Raw genomic sequence first — 6021 nt, forward strand, 5'->3', positions numbered from 1 at the left:
AAAGATGAATAAATGCTAGAACTTTACTTCTGGTTGAGAAACATGCAGAAGAAAAATATATATCAGTTCAGTAGTTTTCAGAACTATATACAGTAGAAAACAAAATATTTTGTTTTGCAGGCTCATAAGAGGAGCTGTTAAACAAGAGATTGGCTTTTGTTAACACAGCAATATGACTTTGATGGACTCAGGAGGGATGTCCTTGCCTATAACAGAAAATAATTTTCAACATCTGAACAAACCCCATTATCCACCTTGGAGGCAGTTTGCTGACCAATCTGTAATCCAATCAAAATAATATAACTATTACCACTTACCAAAAATGAAGAAGCCAGATAAATTGACACTGAGGGAATGTACGATCCAAAGGGAACTGCATAAGAATAAAGATGTTGTAATCAAACTAGCAAATAAGGGATCTAGAGTGTATATATACACTACCAATCAAAAAAGTTTGGACACACTAGAATAAATGTATTAAATTATTGCATTAAAGTCATTTTGATGAAGGATTATATTTGAATTTTGTTTCAAAGATCAGTACAAATAGTGAAGTCAGTGTCCATGTGTACATTTGTTTCTGAATCGAATTGTATTTTTAATAAGCATTTTTCCCCCAACAAAGTAGTTTTCATTTAGAATAAGCAGTGAGGCGCTCTGCCGATTTGAGAAGTATAAGAGAAAGCCTCCTGAGTCATGTTCCTTCATGAAGCTGGTTGTGAAGAAGCCAAGAGTGTGCACAGCTTCATCAGGATTACCGTTAGGAATTTCAAATGTAAAATACTTTTGATTTGTTTAACACTGCTTATGGTCACTGCATAATTCCATATTTTAAAATAGTAGAAAATAGTAAAAACTAAGGCCTTGTGTGAGTAGGTGTGTCCAAATTATTGATTGGTAGTGTACTGTATATCAGTGATCACAAGGAATAGGTAACTGGGTTATGATGGAGGATTTATGAATAATAAAAATTGAAAATTCAGGGAGAACCCAAAATAATACCAAAACACTGGATAGCTGGATATACAGAGTTTTGTGTGTAAATCATGCACATTTTTAAGTGCAGAATGTGATTTATCAAGTTATTCTTGTGAATGAGGATGTGCATATTTTTAGAAATACACCTCAACATGTGAATGCAGAAACCCAAAGTGCAATCATGGGTAATTGCTCACTATGGTGCTCACAACAAGGTGCAATATGGCAGCAGAAAAGACAAAAAAAAAAGAGCGATTTTCATGCCATCACAGATTTTCCAAATGTAATTAGGGCAATAGATTGCACACAAGTAGCTTGTTGAGCTTCTTGAATGTCATTGCCAAGCTTCTCATTTCTTACACAAACCACTCAAAGTGCCAACTTTATGCTCCTTCGTACAGCAGTAGCTCTGTGTCATTTTCAGTGTCATTATTGACCATCGTTAATGTGTTTGATTTGTTTTTTGCAAATGTGGGACACTGCTCTTGAACATTTAGATGACTAACATTTATTGAATCCACAATCAAAGAAAAATGTGCCAAATGGAAATCAATATCAGTGTATTTCTGTGTTACATGGTATTAAATAAATAATAATACAAATAGAAGTAATAATAAAACTGAAAACAAAATGGAAATATATTTTAGACAGTGAAGAACAAGATTTTAGAAATTTTTACAAATGCCTTTTGGTAGAATCATGCACACACAGACACACACACACACAGACCCTTTAAAAGAGACATTCAACCACCACCACCTCGTGAAGTATACGCTCAGTTCTGTCTCTGTGTACGTGACTATACCAAGATTCCTGCGTTTGCTCTTCTGGTTTGTCCTCTCTAAGTTTCTTGATTCATGTTTGTCTTTGCCCAGTTTAGCCTGATTGCTGATCGCCTGACCTCTGCTTGTTGTGTGACTTTGATTCTGCCTAATGTTTTAGATTTGTTGAACTGTTTCTCATTAAAGCCAAATTACCCCAAATTACCTGCAGTTAATTTGGCTGATTAAATCAGCCCCTTTTACATGACATTTATTTTTAAATTGAAACAAAAAAACAAAAATGAATGCTTTTATGATTTTTTAAAAATGCAACTGCTATGTGATCTCCAAAAACAACTTTTATTATTGTGAGATCACAAGAAAAATAAGTTTAGATCTTGAGAAAACAAGTTTTGTCCTTTCTGGACTTCTCTAAGTACATTATTGTTTCTATAGTAACAGTTCATTCACAGGGACGTGTACAGCAGACACTCTATATAAACTAATTAAAAACGTGCGTAATCGCTGATGTGGTGACGTTTTCTGTAAGGAGACGTTTATTTAACATTTATGGAAGTGAAGGCGCTTTGTGAAAATCAGTAGGTTTTCCTACAAGGAAGTTAGTTCCTGGTACTGATTACATTATGGACACTTTAGAGCCTTTACAGTCATTCCCTCACCAGCCTCTCTTTTTTTTCCTCTTTCTCTTGAAGTTAATGAGACAAAAAAAAAAAATGCAGTTCGTTATGTTACTTAGAAACCAGAAGGCGATAAACTCCAGTCCTGGTGACTCGAGTATCGTGCATGATCCATAACGATAAACAGTTAAAAAGCAAGATGTGTCGTTCATTAATAAATAAAAAAATTAAGTATTTTGAGTTTGTCAGAGAAAGTATTCTTTTTACGATGTGAACGATTACAAAACTGACAAAAATTAATCACATAATGTTTTTGTTACTTTCAATAATCGTAACATTTTCTGCAAGCAAAGTAAAAGCCGTTCATCATTGCTGTATTTATCCTTATAAATAAGAAAACCAAACGGAGACCTTTTCCCGAATTTGATTTCAGATTTAAAAATCGAATGAACGCAAAAACAGATTTAAAAACGTTGTGCAACAAAGAAAGCCAACATGACACAGTGAGGATTTTGATCTAAACAGTGGAACATTTAGCTGAATTGAAAGGTTTGCATTAAAGAAAAATGGAACCTGGCTAGCTAGCAAGCCAACTAGCAACTTCTCGGTGAGATTAAGAGTGGAAGAACTAAGGGAGAATGGTGAATATATTGCTGAGGTGCCTTCTTACTGCTTTACAAGCCTCTTTAGCCAGAACCATGAGGATGTGCTATCTCTATCTGTGTTAGACATACTGTAGCTGTCCTTTAGGACACACTTTTGCAAATAGATAATCATAGTGTCCCATATTTCAAAGAGGATTAGTTTTTCAGGATGATGTCTGTAATTAAATGTAATCTCCACCTCCTCTAATAAAACTTTTGCTTATTTATTACTCTAATAAAACATGCAGTTTTCTGTAAGTTTCAGCAAACACACAGTGACATGTTTACATTATTAGATCATAAACTTATTCACATGACACTCTTTTTTTTATGCTTATTTACTTTATTTTCTTTGTCCTTTCTAACAGGCTACCATAGTGAAGATACATACATAGACAAAGCATACAACAATAAAACTCATAGCAACGATGTTACTATGGCAAGTATAAACGCTTCCAAAGAATCCACTATTTTGTGATTGCCATGAAAGTCCTATAAATGATGATTAATAATAATAATGATAAAAATAATAATAAAATTGGGGGGCGGGGGCAGGCACAGTGGCTTAATGGCCAGCACACCTCCAGGGTTGGGGGTTCGAATCGCACCTCCGCCTCCGAGCCTGCATGTTTGTAGGCTGATAGGCATTTCCAAATTGTGTGCGCAATTGTGCCTTGTGATGGGTCGGCACCCCATCCAGGGTGTCCCCCACCTTGTGCCCCAAGCTACCTGGGATAGGCTCCAAGCTCCCCCATGACCCTGTGCAGGATATGCAGCACGGAAAATGGATGGATGGATGGAATTTTAAGTGACTTCATAATTTGAAACGCTTTACAAAATCTGAAAATTAATGTGATGAAACTTTCCCTTCCTTTTCAGTAGTAGTACAATAGTAAGAGCACCTTTATTTTAAATGTAAAGGTCTGCTGCAGTTAATAACAGTCCTGTCTCACAGTTTTGGAGTTGTGCAGTTCAGGCACTGTTAAATTTCTCAATTAAAAGAAATATCAAAAAAAAAAAAAAAAAAAAAAAGACAGAAATACCAAAATCACTCACCCTGCACTATATTCTTTCACAACACACTACACACTTTATCTACTACTACACATATCAAAAATAACCACTAATATTTTCATATCACTATGTGGTAAATCAATCGACCTCACAATTATGTTCTTGCTTGGTGGAGCTGCCTTTTTCAAAAATGCATCATGTTAGGATGTGGCCAATGAGTACAAAGATTGTCTGGTGTTCCAGTGCTTCAACTCATGAGAGTTAACAATATCAATTAGGCATATATTTACAGAAGTTTATGTGTGAGATATGTATAGGTAGTACACAATTTTAGACATAGCAAAGGCCAAGAGGTCACACTACTTCATTGTATTATTTCCTACATCATTATTATTTTCTTCTCCTTGTGAAACACCAGACCATCTGGTTGTTCTCTCCATTTACCTATGGTGTTCTCTGCCATCCCATGATCCTTCAGTTTCTGCTTGATCTAAAGAACAGAACAGAACTTTTCTTATTAAATAATGCATAAATACAACAGTCAAATTATGGTTATATTTTTATGAAGACTTTTGATGAAGGTTGCTGTAATGAACAACAGTCGGTGTATTAAAATGATGAATGATGAATGAAACCAACCTTCTCCCAAATGGTCGCCTGTACTGCAGGATCATTCAAATCCTGACTGGACACGAGCTTCACTTTAATATTTTGTTTTTTTCCTGTAATTACTGGATGCAGAAATACATATGGATGTGCATGCACATACACACACAATTAGCCTTCTAAAGCCTTTATTTCAAGGCTAAAAATCTATTAATCTATTAATATCTATTAATAAATCTGAGACTGGATACAAAATTAACTTACTTGAATGACAGAAGAAAGGCATTATATTGGAACACTGTACATCAGCAATTTGACTATTACATAAACATCCACAGTCCTCATTTCCCAGAGCATTATCAGGTTGTCCAGGCATCCATGTAATGGGGGAGAAGTTGGTCCCATCTGTCCACTTCCAGGAATCTCTGAACAGGCCAATCCAAGAGAACGAAGGGATCTTTCCCAGTATAATTGACTGTTCGGTTGAATTTCTGGCACTGGCCAGGTCTGTGTGATGTTGTCTGCAATAACTCTGAGCATCATACCATGTCATCGTAGTAGGGATGACAATGAACCTGTCAGCGTCATTGTACCTGTCTGTGAGAAATATATAACACTTTCTGCCAGGAATATTCAAGTTAACTGTAACAAAGTAGAAAGGTAAACAGGTTGCAGGATAAAAATGCTAAGTTTCCCACTCAAAATCAGAGATTTAAAAAAAGTAGCAAAACACTGCACTCATTATGGCCAAGATCAATTCTGTATACCATCCTCAATGAATTTATGTAAGGAATATGAAAGACGTTTGGGTTTTAAAATGCAAAAATCAGTGTGTATCTGTGAAAATCTGTGTAAAATCAGCAGTAGTGGTAGAAGACATGGAAAACAGCCTACAGCAGCACTTTAAATATATAAATGTGTCTTCTAATACATCCATTTTCCATACCACTTATCCTACACAGGGTCGCAGGGGAGCCTGGAGCCTATCCCAGGGAGGGGATACCTCAATTGCACACACGTACTATACACAAACTGCACAAACACCCATTCCACACTCTATGGACAATTTGGAAATGCCACTTGGCCTACAATGCATGTCTTTGGGCTGGGGGAAGAAGCTCCATGTACACAGGGCAGAGGTGGGATTTGAACCCCTAACTACGGAGGTGAGAGGCAAGCATGCAAACCACTAAGCACCATACCTCCTCACCCCCCTTTTCTAATACACATAAAAACATTTTGCTGTATAGAATGGTGTAACAACAGAACTGTGGGATTTCCAGATGCCTGCAGATATCTAAAGATCAGCACTTCACCATTTCCCCAGTGCAGTGAATGTAATAAGAAATAAAAAAAAAAAACAGCTGTTTTTGTCTATTG

This window comes from Pangasianodon hypophthalmus, chromosome 12, assembly GCF_027358585.1.
Source record: "Pangasianodon hypophthalmus isolate fPanHyp1 chromosome 12, fPanHyp1.pri, whole genome shotgun sequence".
Taxonomy (NCBI): domain Eukaryota; kingdom Metazoa; phylum Chordata; class Actinopteri; order Siluriformes; family Pangasiidae; genus Pangasianodon; species Pangasianodon hypophthalmus.